Below are 19,747 nucleotides of genomic sequence, written 5' to 3'. Positions count from 1 at the left end.
TCACACTCTACAATTGTTAAATCTACCTGTAATCTGTCTCTTTTGCATTCTACACCTCTATAACCAATCTGTCTTCTTCAGCTTCATTTCCTCATTATAAATTTAATTTTTTATATGCTTCTGCCTCTTAATTTGTTGCATTGCTATTTATCTTAGTCCTAAATTCTATGAAAGAATGACATTTCTTTATCCAGAGATAAAAAATTAGAATGGCTAAACTGGATCTGTTTTGAGTGGCATTCTTCTCAGATTCAGGGATGGTCTGCTTCAGCACTGCCGTCTGGACATTTTTAAACTGGACAACTAAGGTTTCCCTTGTAACTTTACTATCCCTAAAGTAGCCATTGGTTGTGCCAGTGGGTTTGTCATGGTTGTCCCAAAGGTGCTTTTTCAGGCGGCAACTGGACTTTCTTGTTTGTTTGTTTTTTCTTTTGAAGATGTTTCGCTTCTCATCCAAGAAGCTTCTTCAGCTCTGACAGGATTCCATTCCACATTATCCTCTCAGAGCTGAAGAAGCTTCTTGGGTGAGAAGGGAAACCTCTTCAAAAGAAAACAAAGAAGAAAGTCCAATTGCCTTCTGAAAAAGCACCTTTGGGACATCTAAGAACAGGACATGACCTTTTAGGACATAATAGGATTAACCCACCAGCATTAGAATAGCAAGAAAGAGCTCACTACATTGCACAACCCCAGCAGCATCACAGAAACCTATAAAGATCCATCCACTCATTCAACCAGTTGGTCAGCTGCCCTGGAACCACAGGCTGGTTCTGTTCACCAATAAACGGACCTCTTTTCTTAAAAAGCCTCCATTTTATTCCCAGCTTGGAACTGGACCTGGATTTTTCTTCTAACAGGATGTAAAGCAGTTCTGATCTCCAGTCAGGCTAAAAAAAGTTCAGGAATCTCTAGATCAGCTTTTTACAAAGTAGCGCCCTCCATGGATTTTGCACAAGGTGCCTGCCTCAGAATAATCAAGGCGGAAATCTACCTCTGGAAATTGGGGAGGTTGCTCAGAGCGAAGGTAGATCAAAAGAGACAGGAAAGGTAGGCACGTTTGTGCTCTTATGCACGCTCCTTAGGAATGGGGTGAAGTGAATGGGGTGAATTCCTTAGGAATTCTTAGGAATGGGGTGAAGTCAATAGTAGACAGTTTTTGGTTAAAGCTTTGGGGATTTTGAGAAGAGACCACAGAGTCAGGTAGTGTGTTCCAAGCATTAACAGAAGTCTGTAACTTCTGTTACAGAAGTCATATTTTCTGCAATCAAGATTGAAGCGGTTAACATTAAGTTTAAATCAATTGTTTGCTCTTGTATTGTTGTGATTGAAGCTGAAGTAGTCTTCAACAGGAAGGACATTGTATAGCATAGGCTCCCCTGCTTGGAGAATTGGTCCCTTCCAACTCTTATTCTGTACGAACTTCATGAATTATTCAGCCAGAATAATGTCCGGAATAGTGGAAAATGACTGGATGGCATGGAATCGGTGGAAACGTCTTGCAAACGCCTTCCTAGGTAGAGACGGGAGGCGCCTGTCTTACCCCCTCCTATCGGGAGATGGCGGTCAGATGGGCAGCATCGGCGCCTAGAAAGCCGTGGCTACAGTAAGTGGAGGCATGTGGGGTTGAGCTTTAAGGAGTTAAAACCATCAAGTACTGCATTGCTAGAAGGGAGGGGAGAGGAGTGCAGGATCCAGCGGATCGCTCACGGGAGGAAGGAGGTGGCCGAGGAGCTTCTGGGCTCTTCCAAGAGTCGAAGCGGCAGCTGGTGGGTGAGTGGAGGACCGGTTGGAGGAGAGGCTGGGAGCAGGAAAGGCTGCTGGGTTTCCCCCGCAGCGTGGAAGCAGAGAAGCAACTAGAATAGAGAATAGAATAGAGAAAAACACAGTCGGAGGGGACCTTGGCGATCATGTAGTCCAACCCCCTGCTCAAAGCATGAGGACTTAGACCATTTCAGACAAATGGCTGTCCAGTATCTTCTTCGGAGCCTCCAGTGAGGAGCACCCATAAGTTGGGAAGACAAGCCCTTCCACTGGTCGCTTTAAGATTTAAAGATTTAAATTAGCGCTGCCATGTGATTTCATGCTTCCTGATCAGGCTGCTTAGTGACACAGATGCCAGTCCCAAATGCAGTCAGTAAGTGAGGACTGCTTCAATAGGAATGTCACCAGAGTGGTTGTGGACAGGATCCCGCCCTCGGAGGGAGCCCCTCCAGCCACGATCCCTCTGAGCCCACATCCTCTCCCTCCCCTCCAGACCCCGGGAGGCAGATCCTCCCCAGCAGCCAGAGGGGGAGGTGGAAACGGTGGTGCCCAACCTTCCCCAACACCAGGCGGCCTCACCCTGGGAGCCGACCTGCACCAAATGTGGGGCTTTGGGGAAGGAGGGGGGGGCTCGGAAGGAGGATTTTAAGGGGACCTGAGAGCCATTCGCAGAAGCAGCAACCGAGGAGGAGGAGAAGCGGCGGCGCAGAAAACCTTGCAAGGAAAGGCGGAGGGTCCGAAGGGGAAGGGGGGCAACTGGGGAAACCCCCACCTCGCTTTCCTTCCCTCCCCAAAGAATCCCTCCTCCTCCTTGCCCCCCCCCGCCCCCTCCCACTATCGCAGCGCCCTTGCCCACCTGGCGCCCCTCCCCGAGAGGGGATCTCCGCAGCCCCGACTTAAAAGCCGTAGGGAGAGCAGAATGGGAAGGAGGAGGGACAGGAAACTGGGTTCCCGGCCCCTATTTTTCCCTCTTTCCTGCCTCCTCTCTAGGCGCAAAAGGAAACCTCTCTGCGTTTAACCCCTTCGTTGGAGCCGCTGCCGGGAGAAGGTGACTGGGGCGTCCGGCAAGCAATGCCACAGACAGTCACACACCCCCTCCCCCCAGGAAAGCCCAAAAGATGAAGAACAAAGATCGAGATCGAAAAAGGTAATTGCATATGCTAACCTGCCCCTCTAAATGCAAAGTAGGAATTCATCGTTATTAAAGATTAGCCGGAGAGCCCTGCAGAAGTGGTTCGACTACAACACCCGCCATCTTTCACCCCGGCATCAGCTGCTGCGATTTGATGAATACAATATCTACCCTTCTACGTTATGTCAAGAGGAGTCTGGTAGCATATTTTCTGACTAACAAATTGCATTAAAATGCATAACTAACTGTGCCATCCGATTTTTGGCTCTCATAAATGCACACCGCTCTCCTCCCAAAAATATGGAAGAACCCCTTGTTCCGAGTAGAAGGATCCATTTCCTGCCTTCCTTCTCCTGTGTTAAGGGTTTTTTCATCTCTAAAATGAAGCTGCACCCAAACAACAACTTGATTCCCCCTTTCCACCAATAGAGTTACATGTTCCCCAAGGATAAAAGGAGCCAAAAGACAGCACAACAATCACAGATCACAGCCTAATTGAGGGAATTTCGTGCAACCTCCTTTCCTAACTGCTCTCAGCATTTGCAGCAATTTTCAGAGATTTCAAATGGAGAGGGATCATGAAAAGAGGGATCATGTCTGGCTGACGGCACCCTGAGGAGGCCCTCTCTATGGGAGCGCACAGGTCGATGGGAGGTTACTGACGGCAGTAGGTGGTCCCGTAAATATCCCGGTCCTATGCCATGGAGCGCTTTAAAGGTGATAACCAGAACCTTGAATCGCACCCAGAAGACCACCGGCAACTAATGCAGCCTGCGCAGGAGAGGTGTTACATGGGAGCTACGAGAAGCTCCCTCGATCCCCCGCGCGGCCGCATTCTGTACCAGTTGGAGCCTCCTGGTGCTCTTCAAGGGGAGCCCCATATAGAGAGCATTGCAGTAATCCAGACGGGAAGTAACGAGGACATGAGTGACTGTACATAACGAGACCCGATCCAGGAAAGGGCGCAATTGGCGAATCAGGCGAGCCTGCTAAAAAGCTCCCCTGGCAATGGCCGTCAGATGGTTTTCTAGAGACAGCCAGTCCAGGAGAACGCCTAAATTGCGCACCGATTCCCTGGGGGCCAACGATTCCCCACAGTCAAAGATGGAGTTAATTGACTGTGCCGGGACGATGGTATCCACAGCCACTCTGTCTTGGATGGGTTGAGTCGGAGTCTGTTCGTCCCCATCCAGACCCGAACGGCCTCGAGGCACCGGGTTATCACATCAACAGCTTCGTTGGGGTGGTTCGGGGTGGAAATGTACAGCTGAGTGTCATCAGCGTACAGTTGACAACTCACCCCGAAACCACGGATAATCTCCCCCAGCGGCTTCATATAGATGTTGAACAGGAGAGGCGAGAGAATCGACCCCTGCGGAACCCCACAAGTGAGTTGCCTAGCAGTCGACCTCTGCCCCCCTGTCAACAACGTCTGCGAACGGTCGGAGAGGTAGGAGGAGAACCACCGAAAAACGGTGCCCCCCACTCCCAAACCCTCCAACTGTCGCAGCAAGATACCATGGTCGATGGTATCAAAAGCCACTGACAGATCCAACAGGACAAGGACAGAGGAACAACCCCTGTCCCGTGCCCTCCAGAGATCATCAACGCGACCAAAGCCGTCTCCGTGCTATACCCAGGCCTGAAGTCGGACTGGCACGGGTCTAGATAGACAGTTTCCTCCAGGTAATTCCCCCTTTTCCATACAAAGGAGTTCTTTATAAGTAACTACCTCCATTTATCTCCATCTACCTCCATCTTTTGATATATATTATATTTGATATATATTTATATTTTCTATCATATGTTTCAGGATTGCCCATATTGGTATCTTTCCGTCTAATTTATATTGATATTTCCTCCACACCCTCAATAATGCATTTCTAATTATATTATTTTTAAATATCTTATCAGCTTTCTTATCATATAATAAATAGGCATGCCACCCATATAATAAACCATAACCTTCTATATTCAAAATCTTTCCTCAGTTAAATTAATCCAATCAGTAATTAATGATAAGACAACTGCTTCATAATACAATTTTAAATTAGGCATTTTAAGACCCCCCCTTTCCCTTGTGTCCTGCATTATTTTTAATTTTATTCTTGGTTTTTTGTCCATCCATACAAAATTATTAACCCCCTTTTGCCATTCCTGTAATTTGATATCGCTCTTAAGTACCGGTATCATTTGCAGTAATCCAGACTCATCTTGTTTGACCGGTATCGTCTTGTTAGACCCTCGGCTGCCGGGAACGAGGCTGGAGATGCGGGCGAGTGGCGGACGGTTGCCGGTGGCCATTTTGGCTGGGCGCGGAGCTTGGTGCCCGCTGGAAAGGGCCGGATTGCGGTTTCGTGGCCCGGCGGCTGCTCAGGACATTGGCGGCGGCTCAGGACATTGGCGTGCGACGCGTTGGCCAGTGGCGGTATCGTATAGCGGCATTGATACCATCAGCGGCTTAGATACCAGTAGCGGCACTGATACCATCGGCGGCAACGGCAGATGGCGCTGGCCATTTTGAAGGGGCGCGGAGCGGCGCTCGTTAGAAATGGCCGGGTTGGATCGTGGTTTGCTGCTGCTGGCCGCACTTGTCATCAGCGGCTGGAAGTTTGCCGCTTTCTCCTCCAGCGGCATTGTTCAGCGGCATGGTTATCTACGTTTCCATCCATCTGTGGGCAGTTATTGCCGCAATTATTGCCGCATTTGTCATCATTAGCTGGCGGCTGGACAGCTTTCCGTCTCATCGCCAGCAGCGTTAGACACGGGTAGCTTATGCAGGCGGAATTTAGATTTTAGCTGACTTTTTATATAAACCATCATTTGACATCTGCGGCTGAAAACTTTTTTCCTGCTCCTGGTATTTATGGCATCAATTTTGGATGGCCTTGGACCGGATCATCATGGGCGACACCAGTGGGCAAAAACTTTTGCTGCACCCATTATGGGCGGCATTAAAGGGCGGAATCCATCAGCCGAATTGACAATTGCCCCTACCGGCCTTTAGGCCTTGGTATTGTGACTGTCCTGACTTTGTCCGTAGGCCGCGATACCATCGAACGGCTAGGGAATCACCTTTCTTTTTCCCACTGTTATTTAATCTCTTGCATGAAATATTCCTTGGCTGACCTTCTCCAACTGCGGTGTTCCCCCGCCTCACAGGAATGGCCCTCTGCGTTATCGAGGGCCTGCCTTAACGAGGGGTCTTGGGACCCGGAGAGGTGGCATACGAGGAAGAAGAATCTTTGGGGTTTTGTACATAGGTTTTTTAATAAGGGTCTTTTAAAGGGGGGGAGGGAAGCGACGGGGGGGAAAACCCGTCGGGGAGGGTAAGTCCAGTCCCGGGGGTTGTCCATGGTGTTTTATCTGGTCCGAGGGAGGGGGGTGAGGGGTTCGTTCCAGGCGTAGAGGTTGGTTCCATCTGTACGGTAAGTGGGAGGGGCAGATATGGCGGAAGCAAGGGGCCGTATCATTCCTCGGGAGCACGGGTTCGCTGCTTAAAAGCGATAACGTGCTCCGGTCCCTCAGTTCTTACCCATTCCCCGGAAGGCTAGGATCCTCAGGGCCCGGGCCTCCGGCTGATGTTGTGCAATGCCCGGTCCGTGGTTAATAAGGCCCCCCTGATTTGTGATCATATTCGGGGAGAGTCCGTGGACTTTATGGGCATTACAGAGACCTGGCTGGGCGCAGAAGGGGGTGTACCCCTGGTTGAACTGTGCCCACCGGGTTTTCGAGCATTACATCAGCCGAGGGCCCAGGGTAGGGGTGGCGGGGTGGTGGTTGTGATGAGAGAGAGTCTGGAGCCGAGAGAGTCCACTGTGCCTCAGATAGCCGGTTGTGAATCCCTTCTTGTGAAGTGGGGCCATAAGAATCAGATGGGTCTGTTGATCGCGTACCTGGCTCCTTGCTACGTGACTACAGCGCTGCTTGAGGTGCTTGCCGGGGTGGCGATTGAGATCCCCAGACTTTTGGTCATGGGGGACTTCAATCTGCCATCGGCCGGCTTGTCGTCGACGGTGGTTCAGGAGTTCCAGGCTTCCATGACGGCCTTGGACCTGATCCAAGTAACTGATGGCCCTACACACACGGGGGGGGTCCACACTGGACCTGATTTATATCTCTGGACAGTGGTTTAATGATCTGGTATTAGGGGATTTAGTGACGATACCGGTGTCATGGACAGATCATTTTCTCCTCCGCCTAGACTTTCAGACCGCCGCTCACCACCGCAGGGAAACGGAACCAATACGTTGCTTCCGTCCCAGGCGCCTGATGGATCCTGAGAGGTTCCTGACGTAGCTTGGGCCGTTTCCTGAGGATCTTGCCCACGGCAAAATGAAGAACTAGTTGCGGCCTGGGAACAGGCTGCGGCTGGGGCTTTGGACCGTGTCGTGCCTTTGCGGCCTCTGACCCGGCGTAGATCTCAATTGGCTCCTTGGTTTTCTGAGGAGCTGAGAGAGATGAAATGCCGGAGAAGACGCCTGGAGAGTACCTGGAGGTCCAGCCGTTCCGAGGCTGATCGGACACTAGTTAGGTCTTTTTCGAAAGCCTATCTAGTGGCACTGAGGGTTGCGAAACGTTCCTACGTTTCCACCCTCATTGCGTTGGCAGATAACCGCCCGGCTGCCCTGTTTCGGGTGACCCGTTCCCTTTTACACCAGGGTGGACAGGATGACCCCTTGCAGGGACGTGCTGAGGAGTTTAGTGGTTTATCTATACGGACGGGATGACCCCTTGCAGGGACGTGCTGAGGAGTTTAGTGGTTATCTATACGATAAAATCGCTCAGCTTCGGGATAGTTTGGACCAAGATTGTGATGATCCGGATGAGATGACTGAGACACGTCTTGTTGATGTTATTTGGGATGGGTTTGACTCTGTGGTTCCCGAGGACATGGAAAGGCTGCTGGGGAGGTTACATGCCACCACATGTTTACTGGACCCGTGTCCCTCCTGGCTGGTGCTGGCCACTCAGGAGGTGACACGAGGCTGGCTCCGGGGAATTATAAATGCTTCTTTGTTGGAGGGGGTCTTTCCCGCCGCCTTGAAAGAGGCGGTGGTGATCCCCCTCTTTAAGAAGCCTTCCCTGGACCCAGCTATTTTGGGTAATTACCGTCCAGTCTCCAACCTTCGCTTTGTGGCGAAGGTTGTAGAGAGTGTGGTGGCATGGCAGCTTCCCCAGTACCTGGATGAAGCCGTCTATCTAGACCCGTTCCAGTCCGGCTTCCGGTCCGGGTATAGTACGGAGACAGCTTTGGTCGCGTTGGTGGATGACCTCTGGAGGGCCAGGGATAGGGGTTGTTCCTCTGCCCTGGTCCTGTTAGATCTTTCATCGGCTTTTGATACCATCGACCATGGTATCCTGCTGCGCCGGTTAGAGAGTTTGGGAGTGGGAGGCACCATTTATCAGTGGTTCTCCTCCTATCTCTCTGACCGGTCGCAGACGGTGTTGACAGGGGGGCAGAGATCGACCGCGAGGCGCCTTGTGGGGTGCCTCAGGGGTCGATTCTCTCGCCTCTCCTGTTCAACATCTACATGAAGCCGTTGTGTGAGGTCATCAGTGGCTTCGGGGTGAGTTATCAGCTGTATGCTGATGACACTCAGCTGTACTTTTCCACCCCGGGCCACCCCAATGAAGCTGTCGAAGTGCTGTCCCGTTGCCTGGAAGCCATACGGGTCTGGATGGGGAGAAACAGACTCAGACTCAATCCATCCAAGACGGAGTGGCTGTGGATGCCGGCACCCAGGTACAGTCAGCTGCAACCACGGCTGTCTGTTGGGGGCGAGTCATTGGCCCCAGCAGAGAGGGTACGCAACTTGGGCATTCTCCTGGATGGACGGCTATTGTTTGAAGATCATTTGGCGGCCGTCTCTAGGAGAGCCTTTTACCAGGTTCGCCTGGTTCGCCAATTGCGTCCCTTTCTGGACCGGGATACCTTATGCACGGTCACTCATGCTCTCGTCACTTCTCGTCTGGATTATTGCAATGCTCTCTACATGGGGCTACCCCTGAAGTGCACTCGGAGACTCCAGTTAGTCCAGAATGCAGCTGCGCGGGTGATCGAGGGAGCAGCACGTTGCTCCCGGGTAACACCGTTCCTGCGCAGTCTGCACTGGCTACCTGTGGTCTTCCGGGTGCGCTTCAAGGTTCTGGTTACCACCTTCAAAGCGCTCCATGGCTTAGGGCCCGGCTACTTACGGGACCGCCTGCTGTTACCTTATGCCTCCCATCGACCCGTACACTCCCACAGAGAGGGTCTTCTCAGGGTGCCGTCCGCCAAGCAATGCCAGCTGGCGGCCCCCAGGGGAAGGGCCTTCTCTGTTGGAGCACCTACCCTCTGGAACGAACTTCCCCCCCGGTTTGCGTCAAATATCTGACCTTCGGACCTTTCGCCGGGAATTAAAAACTTACTTATTTATCCAAGCGGGACTGGCCTGATTTTTAAATTTTAAATTTTAACCTTTTGTAATTTTATATGGGCTATTTTAGGTTGGATCAATTGACGGTTTTAATTCGGCCATTATTGAATATGTATTTTAAATTGATATTTTAAATCTTTATATTTTATTGTTTTTATCTTTGGCTGTACACCGCCCTGAGTCCTTCGGGAGAAGGGCGGTATAAAAATTTAAATAAATAAATAATTAATTAATTAATTAATTAATTAATTAATTAGAAACAAAAATAGAAACCTGGGCAAAACATTCATTTGTATAGCTGCTATTCTTCCCAGCAAGGATAATTGTAACTTCTTCCAATTCTCCATTTCTTTCCATACCTTCTGCCACAATACCTCATGATTATTTTTTTATAATTTGACATTTGAAGCTGTAATATATATTCCTAAATATTTAACCTTTTTAACGATTTCAAAACCTGTAGATCTTTCTAACTCTTCCTTTTGTTGTATATTCATATTTTTAGTTATCATCTTTGTCTTTTGCTGATTCACCTTAAATCCAGATACTTTACCATACTGACCAATTATTTCTTTTAAACCAGTTGCTGAATATATTGGTTGAGATACAGTAACAACCAAGTCATCTGCAAAGGCTCTTAATCTATAATCTTGATGTTTAATTCTAATTCTCTTTATTCGATCAGAACCACATATTTTATTCAAAAGAATTTCTAAAGTTAAAATAAAAAGTAATGGAGACAAGGGCCATCCCTGTCTCGTCCCTTTCCCAATTTTAAACGTTTCTGTTAACCCACCATTTACTATTACTTGTGCTGTTTGCTTCTGATATAATTGCTTTAATTGCATGGATAAAATAATCCCCAAATTGCATTTTTTCTATTACTTTAAACAAAAACTGCTAATCCAATCTCTCAAAAGCTTTTTCAGCGTCCAGAAAAAAGAGTGCCGCTGAGACTTGGTTGTGTCGTTCCAAATATTCAAGTAAATTTACAATTTGCCACACATTATATCTCATCTGCCTACCCTTAATAAATCCTGATTGATCATTATGAATTATTTGATTCATCACTGGCATTAATCTATTAGCAAGTATCTTGGCAAATATCTTGTAATCAGTGTTTAAAAGTGATATTGGCCTATAATTCTCTGCTTTAATACCATCTCGATCTTCCTTCAGTATTAACGAAATAAAAGCTGTCCTCCATGAAGGGAGAACATCCCCTCCCATTTGAATTTTATTAAATAACTCTTTAAGTGGTTCAACCATCTCATTTTGTAAATTTTTATAATAAACAGCTGTTAAACCATCTGTACCTGGTGCTTTACCGATTTTAAGCTGCTTAATTGCTAACATAATTTCCTCTGAAGTAATTAATTGATTCAATTCTTCCCTTTGATTTTCTGTAAGCTCACAAATACCTTGTTGTTGTAAATACCTTTCTATCTCTATCATCAATCATATTCCTAATATATAACTTTGTATAATACTCTAAAATGCTTTTTTAATCAAATTCTTTTGATACACTTCTTTGCCCCTATATTCTATTTTATCAATCATTCGTGATTTCTGTTTTTTCCTTATTAAATAGGCAAGCCATCTTCCTGGCTTGTTAGCATTATTAAACGTATTATGTTTTACATATTGTAAATTAATTGCTACTTGATCTGCCATCAACATGTTAAACTGACCTCTTAATATATTTATTGATTCTTTTATTTTACTATTTCCTGGGTTATTTATCAATAACTTCTTTCTTTTTAATTTCCTCTTCCAATTCTTTTTCTTTTTCTGCAGTTTATTTCTAATAAACTATATTTAATCTATATTTAATGTTCACTTGTATAAGATTTCCTCTCATATAAGCTTTACTAGCGTTCCAAATCATCTCTATAGATGTCTCTTTTTTCATATTCATAATAAAAAATTCTTTCATATGCTTTTTACATTCATTTACATTTTCATATTTAAACAAATTCTCATTCAACCTCCATGATCTCCTAGCCTCCCTTTTCCGATCAAATTCAATCCAAACCGGACTATGATCAGATAGAGTTCTTGAACAAATCTTCGTCTTTTTCACTCTAGAGTACAAATCATTAGAAATCAAAATAAAATCAATCCTCGAAAATGATTGATGCCTATCAGAAAAGAAGGTAAAATCCCTCTCTTCTGTATTATGTTCTCTCCAAATATCTCTTAATTCCAAGTCCTCCATCATTTCAAAAAAAGCCTTTAGTAATTTCGCCCGGCTTGAAATCTTCCTTAATTTTTTTTTGTCTTTTCGAGTATCCAACACACCATTCCAATCATCCATTAATATATATGATTTATAATCCCAAAATACTATTCTTTTATGTAAAAACTTGAAAAAATTTTCTTGTTGTTGATTCGGAGCATAAACTCCTATTAATAATGTCTTCTTTCCCTCCAACAAAAGTTCAATAGCAATGTATCTTCCTTGCTTATCCACCTCAATTAATTTTGCTGATATATCCTTCTTTATATATATAACTAAACCGTTTTTTTTCCAAAGAGGAGGCAACAAAATGTACTCCCAGTTTTGAGTTTATCAAATATTTCTGGTCTAAAGATCTAATATGTGTTTCTTGTAAACAGGTAATGTCATTTTTAAATTGTTTCAAATAATGAAATACTTTCCTTCTCTTCTGTGGTAAATTCAAACCATTAACATTCCAAGATAATAGTTTAATTGCCATTATCGGCCAAAGGAAACTTTTGGAACACCAGCTGCAGATCACATTTTGCTTTAGGCTTTGCTCCTCCCACTGTTTCCGTTGTAGTTGCCAGTTGTTGTGCCTTCATCTCTTGTTCCTTGCATTTAGCAGCAGCTCTTGTCAGCCTTTGTTCCTTTGAATCTGAACCCGTCGTAGGTATTTCCAACACTTGTAATAAATCTTCTTCCATCACAATCTGTTCTTGTACCTGCTTCACTTCTCTTTCCTTCACTTCAGCCTCCCTTCTTCTAGCTTCCAATGGGGGAAGACTTCCAACTTTTAATGCCTCAACATAAAATTCTCTTGCTTTTCCAACTGTATTGAGACGATGTACTTTCCCTGCATAATATACTATTATACCAGTTGGAATATCCCATCTATATTCAATCTGGCGTTTTTTAAGTTCATTCACCAGGAAGGCAAATTCCTTCCTAGCCCTTAACATTTTTGGTGGAATTTCCTTTAATATTAAGATATCTTGACTAGCAACCTGAATCTTCTCCCACTTATATGAAGCTTGCAGAATCTGATTTCTCACTGTTCTATTTGTAAAATAAATAACAGCATCCTTGGCAACTTTTTTTGCCTTGCTATCCAAGAATTCACACGATATATTTTGTCAATTTGATAAGCCACATCTGCTGGATGGGCTGCTAATATCTCAGCAAATGCTTCAGAAAAAATTTCCCTTAAATTCTCTTGTTTATTCTCCTTTAAGCCATGGATTCTTAAAGTAAATTCCATATTCCTATATTGTATCAAAACTATTTCATCATCTGTTTTTTCCATTTTACTTGGAAATTCATCCATTTTATTTTCTAATTTTGAATTAAATTGCTTGATTTACTCAACTTCCTCCTCTAATAAAATCACATTTGTTGCCAAACTTTGTACTGCAATTACAAATCCTTCTTTTTTATTTCCCACTCGAATTTCTAATATCTGCTCTTTCATTTCAGATATCTCATCAGTTATTACTTTAACTTTTTCTTGTATAAAATCCTTCAGGTTCTCCTGTAACGCCTCCAAATTCAATGTTTTAGTATCTGCGGTATGAGCTGGAGAGGCGCCAACTGAACAAATTCCAGAACTCTTTGTTACAGTAGACTTTAATTGTTTGGCTGCCATCTTCTATAAAATTGTTTATTTATTTATTTATTTTCCAACTTAATATTCACTTTAAATCTTCTTAACCTCCTAAAAACACAGTCTTTTAAAACAGTATTTAAAAATCTCCCATAGATTCTATCAGCAGGCAGCAAGGAATAAAAGTAGCAAACAGCATGCAATTTACCAGCGGCAGACGGCAAGCAGTAAAAGTTCTGTCACTTTCGCTTTCCACTCGTTAGCTTGTTAAAAACTCGCCACCATTTTCTTGCTATTTTCAAGCTTGATACAAAGTAACGGGGAATTGGCTTAGCTACTTGCATAAAGTTCTCCCACTTTTGTTCTGTCCGGTATAATCCTTTATTGTCCAAAATAGATCTCGGCGTTTGGTCGTGGTGATTGAATCACCTACGGTGCCAAACCGGAAGTCCCTGCTCTCAGGATTTCTGTTGACCGCTTCCTCATAATTTTGGAAGTCTACTGCTTCAAAACATGCCTTTAAAGGAAAAGTAATAGTATTGTGCAAATGTTTTAAGCCATCATTAGGTTTGTTTTAGCAAAGTTTTAATGACCATAATTATTTTTCCATTTTTATATTAAGGTTCAAATAGGAAATACAAGAAATATGTATATAAAATGGAAACAAACAAGAAATCGCAGAACAAAATGGTTTCTTCAGGGAATAGTCAGCATTTATTGTGAACTACCTTGGCTCTAAGCACTTCTGGAACTCTTGGGAGAGACTGTTCTGAAGTTTTCTGTGGTTATTTTCTGGTATATTATACCAGGCTTCTTTTAGCACATCCCAAAGTTATTCTTTAGATTTAGGTTGTCTTATTTCTTTCTCTATCCAACTGATCCCATACAGTGTTCATGATATTCAGATCTGAACTCTGTGGAAACCAGTCTATCACTGTGTTTTATCAGCTCTCTTTCTCTCTAAATATCCCTTCACTGCAGGAACAGTGTGCTTAGGACTGTTATCATACTGAAAAATAAACCCATTCCCAACCAGGCCCTTTCCGGAAGGAATGGCATGACGAATTAAAACCTCTCTATACTTTCCAGCGTTCATGATCCCATCAATATTGCCAATGCCACTTGCAGAAATGTAGCTCCAAACCAGGACAGATGCTGCACCATGTTTCCCTGAAGGCTACAACACTCATTTATCTCTCTCTCTCCAACTCTTCTCACATATTGTTGACAATTGGATTGTCAACAAAAATTTCAATCTTGGATTCATCATTCCATAACATTCTTTTTTACTGATCCTTAGTTCAGTTTTTGTGAGGTTTGGCATATCTTAGCCTTTTCATCCTGTTCCCCTTCTGTAAAAGTTGTGTCTTGGCTGCTACCCACCCACAAAGACCATTCCTGATAGGGCTTCTTCAGACTGTAGTAGGATCAACTTGGTATCCCAGTTAAACTGCCAGATGCTGAGCCGGGTCCTTAGTGAATTTCCACATCAGAATTTGAAAGTTTCTTTGGCCTTCCAGTGAACAGCTTGCCTCCAGAAGTTGTGGGGGCTCCATCAATGAAAGTTTTTAAGTGGAGATTGGATAACCAGTGGTCCAGAATGGTACAGGGTTTCCTGCTTGGAGTTCTTTCCAACTTTTATTCTGTAAGAACTTCATGAACTTTTAGGGCTCGGCACGTAGCTAATCTTCACAAGGTAAGTGGTGTCAGATTTCCATATTTTACTTGGCTCAGTTGGAATGATAGGTTACTAGGAATCAAAAAATGACTTGATAGCATGTAATCAGTGAAAACATCTTGCAAACGCCTTAGGTAGAGACAGGACAAGCCAGTTTTTTGGCCTCCTGTTCCGAGATGGCAGTCAGATAAGCAGCTTCTGTGACTAAAAAGCCAATAATATAATAGTGGCATCTGATGGAGCTAAAAGGAATTAAAACATCAAGTACTGCATTGCTAGAAAGGATGGGGGAGGAGAAGCAGAAGGGAATGTCTGGCTCACTCATGGGAGGAATATGGTGTGCAGAGTGGCTCTTGTGCACTTCCAAGGGAAGAGCAGCAACTGGAAGATGAGTTAAGGATTATATTACATCCAAAGTTCTTTGCCCACTGAATCATATAATGCTTTACATACCCATTCTGCAAGTTCAGTGTCATGGTTCCAAGTAAGAGCCTCAACCAATGAAGACTCCAAGGCAGGCAATTCCATCCCCTGCACCCACGTGTCCATCACACGATCCAAACACTCCACCATCCCAACTGGAGACATTCCCCAGTCGCCTATCCAGGTGCAGACTAAACGTCCTTAACTCCCAGAGAAAAGAATGTTGTTATGGCTATATATCTCAGCCAGCTCACAATTCCCGCTCTCGATGTCTCAGGCACTAAATGTGGCAGGCTTTAAGATCCAAAAGAAAAGATGGGCCCCAGGGCTGACATTCAATTTCAATAGTAGTTTATAAACCATAGCAATAATATTTTCAACAATTCATTTCCAATTCATTTTTCACAAAATCATATATTTATACGATATTTATGCGATATTTATGCGATATTCGGTACAGGAACGCTTGCGCCTGCGAAGTGTCCCTGCCTCGCAGGAGTGGCCCGCTTTATTACCGAGGGCTGGCCTCAATGACGGGTCTTGGGACCCACAGAGGTGGCATGCGTCAAGGAAGAGCCTTTGGGGTTTTTTAGATAGGGAATTTTTAAGGGGTGGGAGGGCAAGGGTGGGTGCTGGGGGCAGCCCGTTGGGTGGGGAGCTAGTTCCTGCGCGTGCTTGCTGCGTCCATTTAACAGGTTCGAAGGTTACAGGGGAGGATTGCGTTCCTTTTGGTGAGGGTGGTTCCATTTGTACGGTAAGTGGGAGGGGCAGATATGGCGGAAGGGGGGGATCGTATCGTTTTGGGGGGGCACGCGCTCGATGTTTGCAGGCGATCGCGTGCCCCGATCCCCCTTCCTTCTCTCGTTTCCCGGATGGCCAAGACCCTCAGAGCCTGGGCCTTTGGCTTATGTTGTGCAACGCCCGGTCCGTGGTCAATAAGGCCCCCCTAATACATGATCTCATTCAGGGGGGGTGCCGCAGATCTTATAGGTGTTACGGAAACCTGGTTGGGCACTGAAGGGGGTGTGCCCCTTGTGGAAATGTGCCCAGCGGGTTTCCGTGCATTCCATCAGCCGAGGGCTCAGGGTAGGGGTGGGGGAGTGGCGGTGGTTATTAGAGAGAGTCTAGAGCCGAGGGAGACCACTGTATCTCAGATTGCCGGGTGTGAATCCCTCTTTGTGAGGTGGGGTCATAGGTGTCAGATGGGCTTGTTTGTCGCGTACCTGGCTCCTTGCTATGTGACAGCCGCCCTGCCCGAGCTCTTGGAGGTGCTGGCTGGGGTGGCAGTGGAGACCCCCAGACTTATAGTCATGGGGGACTTCAACTTGCCATCTTCCGGCACATCATCGACAGCAGCTCGGGAGTTCATTGCTTCCATGACGGCCTTGGACCTGACCCAAGTAGTCGATGGCCCTACTCACACAGGGGGTGGCACGCTGGACTTGATTTTTATCTCTGGTCAGTGGTTGAAGGATCTGGACTTGAGGGATGTAGTCACTGAACCTTTGTCATGGTCAGATCACTCCCTCCTTCGCCTAGACTTTCTGACAGCTACTCACCGCCGCAGGGGGACGGAACCAATACGTGGGTCCCGTCCCAGGCGCCTGATGGACCCGGAGAGGTTCCAGACGGAGCTTGGGCCATTTCCTGAGGGTCTGGCTCACGGCACGGCTGAGGAACTAGTCGCGGCCTGGGAACGGGCCGCGGCTGGGGCTTTAGACCGCGTTGTGCCTTCGCGGATCCCAACCAGCTCCTTGGTTTTCCGAGGAGCTGAGGGGGATGAAACGCCGGAGAAGACGCCTAGAGAGTTCATGGAGGTCCAGTCGTTCGGAGGCTGATCGGACACAAGTTAGGTCCTATAATAGGACCTACCTTGTGGCACTGAGGGAAGCGGCGTTGCTCGCCTCCTCCCTCATTGCGTCGGCAGATAACCGCCCAGCCGCCCTGTTTCGGGTGACCCGTTCCCTCCTTCACCAGGGGGAGCGGGATGACCCGTTGCAGGGACGTGCTGAGGAGTTTAACGGTTATCTATACGATAAAATCGTTCAGCTTCGGGATGGTCTGGACCAAAATTGCGGGGATCCAGATGGGGCGTCTGAGGGCGGTCTTGTTGACATTGTTTGGGATAAGTTTGACCCTGTGGCTCCCGAGGACATGGACAGGTTGCTGGGTAGGTTGAATGCCACCACGTGTTTACTGGACCCGTGCCCCTTCTGGTTGGTACTGGCAACTCAGGAGGTGACACAAGGCTGGCTCCAGGCGATTACGAATGCTTCTTTGTTGGAGGGAGTCTTTCCGACTGCCTTGAAAGAGGCGGTGGTGAGGCCCCTCCTCAAGAAGCCTTCCCTGGATCCGGCTGTTTTAGGTAATTATCGTCCAGTCTCCAACCTTCGCTTCGCGGCGAAGGTTGTAGAGAGTATGGTGGCATGTCAGTTTCCCCGGCACCTGGAGGAAACTGTCTATCTAGACCTGTTCCAGTCCAGTTTCCGGCCCGGTTACAGCACGGAGACGGCTTTGGTCGCGTTGGTGGATGATCTCTGGAGGGCCAGGGATAGGGGTTGCTCCTCTGCCCTGGTCCTATTAGACCTCTCAGCGGCTTTTGATACCATCGACCATGGTATCCTGCTGCGCCGGTTGGAGGGATTGGGAGTGGGAGGCACCGTTTATCGGTGGTTCTCCTCCTATCTCTCCGACCGATCATGAGCGGTGTTGACGGGGGGCAGGGGCCGCCCCGGAGGCGCCCCTCTGGTGGGGTGCCGCGGGGGTCGATTCTCTCGCCCCTTCTGTTCAACATCTATATGAAGCCGTTGGGTGAGATCATCAGTGGCTTCGGTGTGAGGTACCAGCTGTACGCTGATGACACTCAGCTGTACTTTTCCACACCGGGCCACCCAACGAAGCTATCAAGTGCTGTCCCGGTGTCTGGAAGCCGTACGGGTCTGGATGGGGAGAAACAGGCTCAAGCTCAATCCCTCCAAGACAGAGTGGCTGTGGATGCCGGCATCCCGGTACAGTCAGCTGAGTCCGGCTGACTGTTGGGGCAGTCATTGGCCCCGATGGAGAGGTGCGCAACTTGGTCGTCTCCTGGATGAATGGCTGTCTTTTGAAGATCATTTGGCCGTCTCCAGGAGAGCTTTCTACCAGGTTCGCCTGGTTGCCAGTTCCGCCTTTCTAGACCGGGATGCCCTATGCACGGTCACTCACGCCCTCGTGACGTCTCGTCTGGATTACTGCAATGCTCTCTACATGGGGCTCCCCTTGAAGGGCACCCGGAGGCTTCAGTTAGTTCAGAATGCGGCTGCGCGGGTGATAGAGGGAGCCCCTCGTGGCTCCCATGTGACACCTCTCCTGCGCAGACTGCACTGGCTACCTGTGGCCTTCCGGGTGCGCTTCAAGGTTCTGGTAACTATCTTTAAAGCGCTCCATGGCATAGGGCCGGGCTATTTATGGGACCGCCTGCTGCTACCGAATACCTCTCACCGACCCATGCGCTCTCACAGAGAGGGACTCCTCAGGGTGCCGTCTGCTAGACAGTGTCGTTTGGCGACACCCAGGGGAAGGGCCTTCTCTGTGGGGGCTCCCACCCTCTGGAACGAACTCCCCCCAGGACTTCGTCAACTTCCGGACCTCCGAACCTTTCGCCGCGAGCTTAAAACATATCTATTCATCTGCGCAGGACTGGATTAGATTTTAAATTTATACTGGTTTTAATGGGTTTTATTATTTATATTGTTCTTTTTTAATTATTTGGCTGTGTAGAATAAGTTTTTTAATTGATATTTTATTCTGTATTTGTATGTACCTTTTTATTTGCCTGTGAACCGCCCTGAATCCCTAGGGAGATAAGGCGGTATACAAATACGATAAATAAATAAATAAGTAAATAAATATCCATAGCTCTTTTTGTCTAGTTCAATTCTTCCTTTCCATTGTAAACAGATAAATCAATGGCAAATATCCTTCTGATTCCAACGCTTCTTTAGATTTGAGGATAGGGTCACAATAATTGAACGATATTATTTGACCATAACTCCACCAAACTTAGAAATGTCCATCTGTCATAGTTTATATTGAGTTACAGTTACAACATTTGAAGTATGAAAGAGAAATAGCATGTTTGGTAAAACATTTATCTGAATTACAGAGATTCTTCCCAATAATTGCAGTATGAAGAATTTGTGATTGACCCAAGTCAACAAATGTATTTCATGATTGAATGTATTGAACTTGGATCTCAGTAATCTTCAATGAGTCAAATGAATCGTAATTAACATTAGAAGCTATTTCAGCATTGTTGCATGTTTGCTTTTTACTTGTATACTTTTTTCACATCTTCTGCAATCATTTTATAAAGAAACAATTTTAAACTTACACATTTATTTAAATCTTACAGATGAAGAGGATACCAATAAGAGCACTTCGGACAACTGAGAATAACCAGCAACTTTGAAAATGAAAGCAAATTGAGCCTTCAGAAAAGCACTCAGTTCTTCTCTTTCCCCAGCTGGTG

The 19,747-nt window shown here is 46.3% G+C and overlaps 1 protein-coding gene across 4 annotated transcripts in view; it reads left to right on the top strand.

The window, feature by feature from the left end:
• The first annotated feature begins 1,672 nt into the window (after positions 1 to 1,672).
• The window catches only part of LOC131193105 (zinc finger protein 268-like), a 95,573-nt gene continuing 77,498 nt past the window's right edge, over positions 1,673 to 19,747 (top strand). For 2 of the 4 annotated variants that reach the window (XM_058172946.1, XM_058172938.1), the window contains exons 1-3: positions 1,673 to 1,770; positions 2,752 to 2,908; positions 19,631 to 19,744. The gene's annotated coding sequence lies outside the window, so the exon portion shown is untranslated. The remainder of the gene's footprint in view (positions 1,771 to 2,751; positions 2,909 to 19,630; positions 19,745 to 19,747) is intronic. The other 2 variants (XM_058172940.1, XM_058172933.1) reach the window with 1 other exon arrangement.

This window comes from Ahaetulla prasina, chromosome 2, assembly GCF_028640845.1.
Source record: "Ahaetulla prasina isolate Xishuangbanna chromosome 2, ASM2864084v1, whole genome shotgun sequence".
In the NCBI taxonomy this organism is placed as follows: Eukaryota; Metazoa; Chordata; class Lepidosauria; order Squamata; family Colubridae; genus Ahaetulla; species Ahaetulla prasina.
Note: the sequence above shows the minus strand (reverse complement) of the source record. Positions and strands in the feature narration are given on the sequence as shown.